This window comes from Furipterus horrens, unplaced genomic scaffold (assembly GCF_987537825.1).
Source record: "Furipterus horrens unplaced genomic scaffold, mFurHor1.1.pri manual_scaffold_8, whole genome shotgun sequence".
NCBI classification, from domain to species: Eukaryota; Metazoa; Chordata; class Mammalia; order Chiroptera; family Furipteridae; genus Furipterus; species Furipterus horrens.
Window position 1 is genome coordinate 69,018,472 of NW_028327178.1, and position 13,584 is coordinate 69,032,055.

Here is a 13,584-nt window from a genome sequence, read left to right on the forward strand (position 1 = left end):
TTTATGTGCAGAGGTGGGAATATAGTGTTCTTTCTGTCAACAAGTGCTCATGTAGAATGTTTGGATCACCAGGTTTGAGGTCAGATCTTGGAGGTCAATTTGACTCCACCCAATGCTTCTCATGAGCTCTGCTGTCCCATATACACACAGAAAACAGGGATACTTGGTGTATCCACGTTGCTGACCCAAAAGGAAGCAGACCATTTGAAGGTCAACACAGATGATCCAATTGTGCTTGTGATATTGCAACAGATCAACGACTCTCTTTCTGTCTTCTAATTCTTTTTTTTCCTTTTCTTTTTTTAAATGTTTTTGATAATCTGTTTACTATAGAAATACTCAACTGGAAAAGTTTGAGAATAACTGAGCTGCCATAATTAAGTTAATTTAACACCTTTGCTCCTCAGTTTATTTACTAAATCTCCAAAATTTCCTAAATTCACTGGGAGTTTGCTGTACCAGGTAGAATGCTGGAATGCTAATCAGGAAATCTGGATCCAGCTATTCATCACCATCTAGCCAATCATCCATCTTCTTCTTCTTCTTTTATTGTTTTCCAATTACAATTATCCCGTTTTTCCCCCCATTGTTTCTACACCCCAGCCCACCCCTTCATCCACAGTCATTCTCCACTTCGTTGTCCATGTCCATGTGTCATTTATACATGTTCTTTGACTAGACCCTTTCTCTACTTATATTTCTTCTCTCCCTCCCCACTCCCCCTTGTTAACTATTTGTTTCTTGTTCAGTTTTGTTCATTTTTTTGTGTTGTTCATTAGTCTCCTGTATCAGATGATATCAGATGATATCATATGGTATTTTTCTTTCATTGCCTGGCTTATTTCGCTAAGCATAATTCTCTCTAGTTCCATCTATGTTGTCGCAAATGGCAGGAGTTCCTTCTTTCTTTCTGCTGCATAGTATTCCATTGTGTAAATGTACCACAGTTTTTTGATCCACTCATCTACAGATGGGCACTTAGGTTGTTTCCAGCACTTGGCTATTGTAAACAGGGATGCTATGAACATAGGCATCATGAAAACAAACTGAATGGCAAATTGGGACTGCACCAAATAAATTGACATTGTGTAGGAGAGCACACTTCAAGTTGAACTTTGAGCTATTGATGGACAGTCGCCATTCAGTTGTGTTCTAGACTGGAATCCCCAATTACTCCATTAAACCATGTATGTTATGGCAATACAGAAAGCCACCGTCGCTTTGAAAGTACTGCAGAAATGCACTTTCTCTTGATTGAAAGTAGGATACCTTCACTCCTTTTTCAAGCAAGTTTTTCTTGTGCAGTCTTGATCCTAGGAGTTCTGAAGCCTTTTTGGATAGTTCCAAATCTTGTACCACATCATTTAACTCATGCTGGTCCAATCCCTTATGAACTGAGTCCTCTTCAATTTCAAAATCTTCATTGTTGCTGTCACTTAGTTCAAAAAACTCCTGTTTTTTGAAAGAGGGTAGTTCAGTGAAAAGTGGCACTGGGATTTCAGCTGTATGAGGCACTGGACATATAGCTGATTGTAGACTAAGATACTCTATTTTTACATTTATTTTTCTTGTTATATCCTGACATTTTCACTATACAAACGTAACAGTCACTTGAATGATCTCTGGGCTCTCGCCAAGCCACAGGTATACCAAATGGCAATTTATCACATGTTCCCTTCATCCACATCCGTAAACTCTCGACACACTGCTTGCACACCTTGTGAGGGGCCCAAGACATATCTTGATCACCAAGTTTTACTTTAAAATACACAAAATAGGCTTGCCTGACAGATGAACTGATGTCTGTCCTTTGACTGGGAATGGTGAAACTGCCACAGATATAACAAAATGAATCAGGATTGTTTAGGCACTTATGATGAGAAATAGCAGAGGCAGACATGATCTAAAGGAAAGGAAATAAGTACCTACGTAAAAAAAAAAAAAAAAATTCTGCTAACTCCTTGTATACAGACAAGAACTTGGACTACACTTCAGAATACGATTTACTATACAGAGCGGCACACAACCTCTCATCACACTACCTCATGTGTAACTGAATAGCCTAGACAAGTATGAACCTGTCCCTGGTCTCCAAGGTCATCCCCCTCCCTTCCCCACTCGAGGGAGGTTTGCTCTCAGCCAATAGTAGAGCACTAATGCCTCCCTCGATCCAGGTTCAATCCAGCCTAGAGTGGTCACATTAAGATAAGCTGTAGAGAAAAACTTAATGTGACAGAAGAAAACTAACTGCAGTTTTAAAATCAGCATGGCTATTTAAGTCTAAAACCACTGAAAAATCAAACTCAACAGGAATTGTGTTAAAAATTGTTCCCCTGTGTATTCGTTATGTTTCAATTTCTGTAAATAGTATACCAAATCTTCTAAAATTCTACTCCAGACATCAGGAATTGATTAGTGTTTCTACTTATTCTTTGAGCCTTCTCAATATTTCCTGTCATTTACCTTATTTTGCCATGGTCACTTGGTCACTATCTTCCTGAACAATCAAATTCAATTTGTGTCATCAGGAAAACATGCTGTTTTTCTAATAAGCAATGAAGGCATGGAATTATAGAGTTCTAAAGCCCTGCACTCTTTCCTAATTAGGATCTTGAAATACTCATACATACCCAATTCAGATCAGATTCCTTGTTTGTTACTGAGGAAGGGTTTTAGCCACCTTGTTACAGAACCCCTGGGCTGCTCCAATTGAAAACAAACCCACGGGCTCTTTAGTTAGGGGCCAGATTGCCCGCCGCCAAAATTATAACTCTCAATACCAGAGTTTAGTGAAAAGAAAAAGAATTGTTTATTTAACAGTTATATAGATTTAGTTATTTGTGGATTTCTGTTGTTAAGTCTTATATTCTTTAAAACACCCATAAACACATATTCTTGCCTCCCCCCTACCAAACCAGGCTAGCTTTAGAAAAGTTAGGAAAACCGTTTCCCTACTTTCCAAACACAGTTCAGCTTAACAGCAGCTGCCAATCACTCAGTTCTGATTGGGGAGGTCCTTTCTGTGCTGTGGTGCCCTTCAGCTCTCAATGCAGAACCGCCTGGATTCTCAGCCTCCTTGCAAACTGCCTTCTTTCTGCAAACCGCATGGATCTCCTCTCCTCAAAACCGCATGGTGAGAGCCTCATAAAGCAGTCTGGAGACCCCTTCTCCAAGCCACATGGAGGGGGCGAGAGAGCGAGAGAGCGAGAGTGAGCACGAGAGAGCGAGAGAGAGAACTAAAACGCCTGCAGCTGCTTATATATCCCTGACTGTGTCCTCTGACGCAGTGGGCGTTGCAAACAGTTCTGACCATTCACAGAACCTTATGTAGGCTCTGTGTGCTTTCTCCATACCATCCTTTGGTTCAAGACTCCTCCCAACTACCTGAGGCTTTGGATGCATTAAAGCCATTTTGCATAAGAAAGACACTAGCCACCAGCCTCAGGCATGTGGAGGCATTCTAAAAGCTGCTTCCTTCTCCCCATCCCCCAGCCGCAAACTCTGGGGATTTTTGGACTCCCCTGTTTCTGTAACAACCTGAATGTTCCTAAATTTTTTTTAAAAAGTCTTCCTGAAATCGTCAAAGGTGCAAGAAATGTTTTCTACTTGAACTCACCTAGTACATTGAAAAAATTCTTTTGAATATCATTATGAATTCCTGAATTTTTATTTACTCCAAGTGTTATAATCAATAACAGTCACTATTCTTTCTGATGATCAAGTTATCCCATAGAAGCCTCTTTAAGCTGAATCTTATGTTTTAGATACTTTCCATTGATCTTTGGACACAGTATTATGTTTATTCTGTATTTGCCCACCCCAGACCTGGAATTTGCCATTTCTCTAAAGAACCCTTATTACTTTGGGTTGGGAATTATATTTGAAAACCAAGATCTGGGTTATAGGTGTACTCATTGCCACTGTGTTAGGGACAAAGAAGCCAGTGACGCTCAAACCAGTAGGAGATGATTAACAACAGATGAATCAAGGAAAAGGGGAGAGGAAATGACATTCTATTGCTCCTCACAGGTATCTCTGGGATTAAAAGGAGGAAGATTGTCATCATCAAACATAGGAATGGGAAGATGTAGCTAGATAACTTTGCAAATAAGTTGGAGATAGACCTATAATAGATTACCCTTAGTTAATCACACCCTTAGTTAAGTAGTTAATCATGTTAGATTGTTACCTGGATTAACCAGTAACAGAGAAGAGGGTGCGGCAAAGGAGAGGGGAGGGGTAGCTAATTACGTTAGGGAGGGGGGAGCTAATTGTATCACTATAAAACCAGTTTTCTTTGTCTACACTGCGCACACATGTTGCTGGCTGGCTGTGCACTCGACTCTGCAGACTTGTGAATAAATGCCTCACTTTGCTGCTCAAGTCCTGTGTCCTGCTGTTTTATTGTGAGTGTTTCTTACAATATGGGGACTCATCTGGGATCCTCTGCCTGTGTGTGGGAAGAGACTCTGAGTCGAGGCAGGGAGAAGCGTCCTACCTGCTTTTGGGTGGCTTGCTCAACATAGGGCCCACCCACCTCACAGTTTCCGGAAACAGACCCAAGACTTCTTGTTGGGACAGCAGTAGAACCTACGCAGAAGGGAAACAAAAGCAAACACTGTGGTAACCAGACAACCCCGTTCACGGGCCAAGGTAAGAAAATTGGCTTATTTACTGCCTTGGTGGTTGGGTATGTTCAGAGATCGAATGTGTGTGTGTGGCTGAGACATATCTCAAGATACAAAACATGTACGGAGTCCCGACCTGTGGTTCTGTTCCCTCACAAGGGAAACAGTCGGGGATGGGCAAAGCGAATATTGGGTTATGTGCAAGAAATCTCCAGTATGGGAGGTTGAGCACACAGGGAGTAGACTAGAAACTTCCAATAAGGGGGGGTTGAGCTCATGACATTTCTGTATACAAAAAAATCTCCAGTAAGTTGGGTTGAGTCTAGGGGTCGTTATACAAGAAACTTCCGGTATGTGGGGTTGAGTATACAGGGTATGAGTAAGAAACTTCCAATACGGGGGGCTTGAGCTCACAGGTTTGTGTTCAAGAAATCTCCAGTAAGGGGGGTTGAGGACACAACCAGATTCAGTCACAGCCACAGAAATCAACTGAGGATGGGAAATAAAAATTCTAAGCCTAGGGAAACTAAAGAATTAGGGAAAATGTTAAAGCATTGGTGAGAAGATCCCCGGGCCCAGAATAAGGAAAAACAGAAAATGGTAAAATATTGCTATCTCCTTTGGCCAAAGGAACCCAATAAGGGGCAATCTGTTTTCTGGCCCCAATTTGGGTCTGATGAAACTTGGGTTTGTCAAGCCCTGATCTTATATGTGAGTGATCAGGCACCAACTTCTAAAGAAGAGAAGAAATATGCTCTCTGCTGGTTACAATCTACTGGCAGGTCTACAGGTCTCTTCCCTGGGTAAAGTCTGGGACCCTCTGTCCTGTCTTCTGCCGCCTTATGGCCCTGGCCAACTGGCGGCCAACTGGGCACAGCCACTGCAGACAGACAGTACAGATGACAGGGGGACACCTAACAGGTACCCAACTGGTAGCAGTGGCACTGGTGGGAACTTACTCTAGATTAAGAAAAGAATTAGAACAATGTAAGCAAGACCTGAAGAACTTTTCCATTCCCTCAGAGCAGCCGATGTTTCCACTTAGGGAGGTCTCCATGGGCCCAGGACAAATTGGATATGTCAAATGCTCCTTTAACAAACACTGAAGTTAGAAACTTCAAGCACGATGTAAAGTGCTTGGTAGAGGACCCCTTTGGATTGGCAGAACAATTTGATCAGTTCCTTGAACCCAGCATATACACATGGATGGATTTAATGTCTATATTAGACATCTTCAGTGGGGAATAAAGGGAATGATCAGACAGGCTGCTATGAAGATATGGGAAAGGGAACATCCTCCTAGTTGGGGAATTGTCCTGGTGGAACAGAAGTTTCCCAATATAGACCCTCAATGGGATAATAACAGGCTGGAGGATAGGGCTCAGATGAGAGATCTTAGGAGCCTTATTACCAGGGGAATCAAGTAGTCTGTTCTCCAAGCACAGAATGTCTCCAAGGCATTTGAAATACAGCAAGAAAAAGATGAAACTCTATCAGCATTCCTACAGAAGCTCAGGGACCAGATGAGAATGTATTCTGGTCTAAATCCAGAGAATGCTGCAGGGCAGGGACTCTTAAAAGTCACCGTTGTGCCCTGGCTGGTGTGGCTCAGTGGATTTTCTACCCGCCTGGAAACCAAAGGGTTGCCAGTTCAATTCCCATTCAGCACACATGCCTGGGTTGTGGGCCAGGTCCCCAGTTGGAGGCGTGTGAGAGGCAACCACACATTGATTTTCTCTGCCTTTTTCTCCCTCCCTTCCCTCTCCCTAAAAATAAATAAAATCTTAAATTAAAAAAAAAGTCACTGTTGTAACAGAAGCTGGCCAGATAGTTATAAGACATTGCAGAAGGTAGATGAATGGACCAGATAGAACAATTGAAAAACTCCTCAGGAAAGATCAGAAAGTGTATGTTAGAAGTGAGGAGGAGAAGCAGAAGTTCATTTAAAGCTGCAGAATATCTCTGCAAATCTAGAAACGTTTTGCTGCCAGATACTAAGTTTGAGTATAGTCCTTCACAGGGTGGAAGAACAAGTATTGGAAGCATGTTATGTTTAAATCTAAAGAAAGTAAAGGTATTTAGAAAGTTTGTGAATGTTGCAGAAGGTCTGTGGGAAGTTGTAATAATAAAAAGGAAACAGTTATGGAAGTTTTAAACCTGGGAAAAGGAAACCTCAGCTGCTTGTGTTCTGATTTTATAAAAGTGTATCTTGGTCTGTTCTGTCATGGAATTCTCTGTACCTGTTTTTGACCAATGAGACCTAGGAAATGTTGTCTGTAAACTGGTTGGGGAGAATGCCTTTTGCCACCCAGGACCCAGGAAAGGTCATTCAGGGTTGATGAGCATTCCAGCCTGGATAAGTCATCATGTCTCTGCCAAGGGCACATCTCTCTAGGAGGCCAGTGGACATACTGGATAGAGAGGGTCTAGCTATCTGTGTTTTGAATTATTGCTCTGTTTATGCTCTGAAAGGAAAAATTGAGGTTTCCCAGGGAAAGTTACAACCTTACATGAAAGAAAGGGAACTAGGGAAAGTGTAAGGCGTGAAAATGAAAAAGGATTGTTAAAAGTTTATAACAGTTGTGAAAAGAAATTGTATGCGTTTAGTAATGGAAGGTATAATGCATGGAAATACAATTTTGAAGGACAAGGATTTTCCTTCACACCTTTATATTTTTCTCTCTACCTGATCCCTCCAGTATTTGGCATTCTAAAGAAGTAAGAAATGACATAAGGTTCCTTTGCCTAAAACTAATAAGACCAGTAGCTAATGGTGGTTTTGTCAGTCAAGGCTTTGACTGGAATGTAGTGCCTGAAGGAGGCATACCTAGACTCTGGTTGTTACCAGAAAGCCCTGAGGAATGGGAGCTGACTTTCAAGGCTAATGAAAGCCAAGGAGGAAAAAGCCTGATACCCTGGTTGGTTGTGCAGTTTATGGCAATCTTACTAGGGAAGGAACAAATGTTGATTTCCTGATAGATGACTAGGAGGAACCTTAAGGCACAATGGAAGACCTGAAGGCTTGTAAAAAACATAGGTTTTACAGGCAAGGCCAGATCGCAGGTGTGTGGCTTAGCTTCTGTGCCCAGGACAGGCTGAAAATCAGCCTAAAGGTTCCTTGTGTGAGTTCCAGCAAAGCAGACTTAAAAGATATATGTGATCAATTGCTGCTCTTGTTGTGTTTATGCAAATGAACAGGCTAAATTAAAACTGGACTTAGTGCAGTTCCTTTAATGACAAGGAGGGTAATCTTAAGGAGAAAAATCATGATTTGAGGAAAATCACAATGCTTGGTGCAACTGTTTTTAAAAGTTTCTTTTCATTTAGAAGTTAAAACTAGATTTGTAACATCATCAAAAATGTTAAGTCTACCATCAAGGAGGACCTGTCAAACTGCCACTGTTAAATATCATTCCAGCAAAGGCCCTGTGACTGGATGTCTCCGCAGTCTTACTGTTTCAGAGACTGGTTTGTGGGTTATGTTGTATAAATTAACATATGTATTCTTCCCTTTGTTTGCATAGTGCATAAGCCTATAATCTCATTACCTGAATAATTGTCTGTACTTAAGAAGCCCATCTACATCACCGCCTCCTGAGACTCAATGGTTTGGCTGAACTAAGTAGCTCGATTGGTACAGTGTGGGGCAGTCTGTGGGCTTCACTTTAAAACTGGTTTCTCTTTTTCTGTCCCATAGCTTGGACAGAAATGGCCCAGAGGTCTGAGAAGGGGGAAACTCTAAAATATTCCCCTCAGCCCAAACTAAGTTTAGTGGGCAAAAGGGCTTTGAACAGGTGTGACATGCCTTGCACACTTTCTGCCAAAGAGCCAATTATTTTTCCTAATGTGGAACACCTGCATGTTGTCATTTAGTGGTTATAGTTTTAATTATGCCTTTTAACCCTGTTGCCAAATCTGTTGCCCCCAGAATACGACAAAGATGTCAATTTGTTCAGCAGTGCCAACCCTTGGAAACTGAGCATGCTGCTGCCTAGGAACAGACAACTGACCTGGACTTTACAAAATCCTTCCCCATGTGGGAAGGCCACCCTCCCCTCCTCACTCCCACTCTATTAGGGATTTTTAGACCCAAGGGTAGGTAGGACAATGGCCATGTCCAGCTTGAAGCAGCTAGAAAAGCACGAGACCTTTGCCCACTTTCCTTTATAAGATTATAAAGGGTCTTATGTCTGAAGGGGGGAATTGTTACAAAGGAAGGTCTTCAAAAATTCCCCAGAGCCTGCAGTTGGGGGCATGGGGAAAAAGGACAGATTTCAAGATGCCTATGTATAGCTATGGCTGGTAGCTTGTATCTTAGTTATACAAGTGGCTTTGGTTCTTCCAAGACCCCAAGGAGATGGGAAGGATTTTGACTATAAAAGGGTGACAAAAAAGAGGTCAACAGCTCCTGGTGGATCATTCGATCCTCCCATCTATATTGATGCAACTGGGGTCCCTACAGGAGTACCAGATGAGTTTAAGGCTAGGAATCAAATAGGACAGTGTTTGAGTTAGTCCTTTTCTGGTGGTCAACAATTAATAAGAATGTTGATTGGGTAAACTATATTTATTATAATCAGCGGGGATTTATTAATTATACCAAGGATGTTATAGAAGAAATAGCTCCATAGTTAGATGCCACCAGTCAAATGACCTGGGAGAATAGGATGGCACTGGATATGATGCAAGAAAAAGGAGTTGTATGTGTAATGCTCGGGGGACAGTGTTGCACTTTTATCCTCAATAATACAGCTCCTGATGGGACTATAACTAAGGCTCTACAGGGACTGACCACCCTAAGAAATGAACTAGCAGGAAACTCAGGCATTGACAATCCTATAACAGGATGGTTAGAAAACTGGTTTGGCAATTGGAAAGGAATGATCATGTCAGCTCTTGTCTCCCCTCATTTTAGTAGCAGGTGTTCTTACTGCTTTAGACTGCTGTATTATTCCCTGCATCAGAGGTTTAGTTCCGAGATTAATTGAGACAGCACTACCTAAACAGATGCCAGAAATTTACCAACAGAACATTCTCCTCCTCCTGGACGCTGAAGAAAATCCTTGCTATGAGGCAGAGAATCAAGAAATCCCCATGAGGTTTGAAGTGACAAGTTAGAGGTTTGAGTAGTCAATTTTCCAAAAGAGACAAGGAGAATTGTTAGGGATAAAGAAGCCATTGACTCTCAAACCAGTAGGAGATCATTAACAGATGAATTGTGGAAAAGGAGAGAGGAAATGACATTCTGCAGCTCCTCACACATATATCTGGGATCAAAAGGAGAAAGATTGTCATCACCAAACACAGAGAAATGGGAAGATGTAGCTGATAACTTTGCAAATAAGTTGGAGATAGACTTATAACTAGATGACCCTTAGTTAATCACACCCTGAGTTAAGTAGTTAATCACATTAGATTGTGAACCCGGATTAACCAATAATGGAGAAATAGGGGAGTAGGGGAGGTGAAGGGAAGCTAATTGTGTTAGGGAGGGAGAGCTAATCGCATCACTGTATAACCAGTTTTCTTTGTTTACTTTGTGTGTGCATGTCCCTGGCTGACTGTGCGCCTGACTCTGCAGACTCGCGAATAAACTCCTCACTTTGCTGCTCAAGTCCTGTGTCCTGGTGTTTAATTGTGAGTGTTTTTCACAACTGGATGCGATTATTTCTAGGTCCTTTCAGGGATTAGAAGAACTAGGAAACACAGCATTTCTTTTTTTTTGTAAGTAAATAAATTGATTTTAAATTTTATGTGGAATTGGAGAAGACCCAAAAAGCAAAATAATCTTGAACAAGGAAAATATACATTACCTGAAATCAAGACTTACAATAAAGCTTTTAGTAGTTAAGGTAGAGGGATAATAGCTTAAGGTTAAACAACCAGATTTATGGAACAGAACAAGGTGTTCAGAAATAGACATATGCATATGTTTATTTGATAATTGACCAAGGTACCAAGTTAACTTGATGGGGGAAAATCTTTTTATAAATATTGCACGAACAACTACATATATGTATGAAAAAGAATAAACCTTGACTCATGCATGTATTTTTAAATTATAAATTCAAAGTGATATTTCTAAACTTTAATTTTACAGTTTTTACTTAATTTCTTTGATTTTGATATTTGTATGTCTTCTTTTTCATACACTGAAAATCTTAGTCCTAAATAACAGTTAATGTTTCTTTGCAGATCTTTTTTTGCCCTTAGCATATATCCCTCTATGAAGGTACAATCAGAATACTATCTTTAAAAGTTACTTGAAATAATTTGTTTATTCTGTTTATCTGTTTATTTTCAATTATCAGGTTTTATTTTTTTATTTTAATTTTTGAATATGTAAAACATTTAAATGGTTCAAAAGTCAAAACTGTAAAAAGGTATACTTGGAGAGGACCCTTTGCCATCTTTTGTCTGTTCTCTCCTTTCTCCATCCTACTTAGGTAAGCATTAATGTTAGTTTTTGACTTATTATTTCAATGTTTCTTTAAAAAACAAAAACAAAAAATATATATTATGTTCTGTCCATTGTTTTTATACTTAATAGTGTATCTGGGAGGTTATGGCAAATGAGGAAACTTAGGACATTTTCTCATTTTTTCCCCTATGATTGCATAGTACCACATAGCACTGCATTATATAGATGTATTGAATTCCACAAGCCACTTTTAGATGTGTACACATGCACCATACCCAATCAGATCCCATTAGACAAGTACACTGGGTTCTCTCCAGTATCTGGCAGTATTCATTTTGGGGGGGGGGGGCTCTTGCAATCAATTATCACAAACTAGGTGGGTTAAAATAATAGAAATTTATTTTCTCACAGCTCTGGGGTTCAGAAGTCTGAAACTAAGGTGTTTTCAGATTTGAGCTCCCTCTGAAAGTCCCCAGGGAGAGTTTTCCTTGCTTCTTCCAGTTTCTTGTGGCTGCAAAGTTCTCTTGACATGACTCTAATGTCCACCTCTTTTTTCACACGGTCTTTTCTGTGTGTCTTCTCTTTTGTCTCTTACAAGAATATTCATTAGACTTAGGGCCTACCCAGATAGTCCACAATTATTTCACCTCAAAATCCTTAACTTACTTACATCTGCAAAGATGCTTTTTCCAAAACTCACAATCACAGGTTTTGGAGATTAAGATACTGATGTATCTGATCAATCCACTACATTGGCTATTATAAATAGTGCTGGAAGGAATAACCTTCTACATGTGGCTTTATATTTGTGGAGGTTTGTCTTCACAATAGATTCTTACAAATAGCATTTCTGTGTCAAAGAGCAAATAACATGTAATTTTGCCAAATTCTCCTCCATAAAAATTGTACTATTTTATACTCCTATCAGCTAAATTTTTTTATGGCTTTGCTACCAGAGTTTGTTGTCAAAACTTGTTGTTGTTGTTGTTGTTTTTCCTAATCCAAATGGTATTTCAGGGTGGTTTTCATTTGTGTCACACATTTTAACGCTTGACTTTATTATCTTTATTTATTGAAGAAAGTAGGACACTTATTCAATAGCACTTATGTGTCTGCAAATTATTTGGCCCCTGAACATCCAGTGATTATAATTATAGAGCAAGTGATGTCAAGGAATTCACAGTCTAGTAAGAATGATTTTGGAAAGCAAGTATTTTTATTTCATATAGAATATACACATGGGTGAAAAAAGCATCAAAATAATAATTTATGTTTCTTAAGTTTTTAGAGAAGGCTCAGAGTCTACATTTTCATCAGTAACTAGAGGCTAGATAGGATGGAAGAGGTGAATCTACATGCACAAATACCTGTTTCTGGTACTACCAAGATTTTTCTTTCTTTTTTTCAGTTACAGTTTACATTCAATATTATTTTGTATTAGTTTCACGTGTACAGCATAGTGGTTAGACAATTCTATACTTTGCAAAGTATTCCCCCTATATTTCCAGTACCCACATGTCACTATAGTTAGTTATGTTGTGGCTACATAAGCGAGATTGAACACTCTGGAGGAGTGGATTAAAGCAAGCAAGGGACTTATTCGCTGGTGGTTGGGCAGAGAACTTGTCTCAAACAAAGCACTGACAAAAATGGGATTTGGGGGCAGGGGTTTATATAGGATTTGGCTCCCTCTCTAGTGAGAAGCAGCTTTTGGGAAGCGGTGGTGGCAGGACAGGGCCGCAAGAGTGTCAAATAGGAATAAAGTTCTCAGGGCCAAAAGTTTGCAGGGCCATAAAGTTATCTCCGGTGGCAGCATAGCTCTTCAGCCAGGGATGAATTCTCTGTGAAGCAATTTATCTTCAAAGGGCTAGATATCCTGTAAAATGTAACTTCACAAATATTATAAACAAGACACAAGCAAATAGAAGGAGACAGAGGCCGAGGTCTTTTAGCTTGTAAATCACCAATTGCTGCAACACTCCTCCCTTACATTCCTTTCTCTAAGGCTTTCTAGCAAGTCTTTGCTACTTCTTACAGAGAACATCTGAAACTCCTACATATTTACATACTTAGCAAACCTCTGTGACTTTTTACAGAGAATAGCTGATGCCTCTACAACATTACTATGTTTCCCATCACTATTTTGTAGCTACCAATCTGTACTTCTGAATCCCTTCACCTTTTTCACCCAGTCTCCCGACCCTCCTCCCTTCCGACAACCAGTCTGTTTTCTGTACCTGTGAGTCTGTTTCTCCATTTTTTTGTTCATTTATATTGTTCTTTAGATTCCACATATAAGTGAAATCATATGCAGTACTACCAAGTATTGAAAGTGTCACATTTTCACCATACACTGTCATTTACCTAGGTATTTATGTAGCTATTCTGCCCCTCAACTACATTGTAAGCTTTGGAGGTCAGGAAGCTACATCTTTTTATCCCCGAGTTTTAGACTTATGACCGATACATAGCAGGTGTTCAATAAATGTTTGACTATGATGACAGGCCGCTTTATGATTGAAAAATTGAACTCCC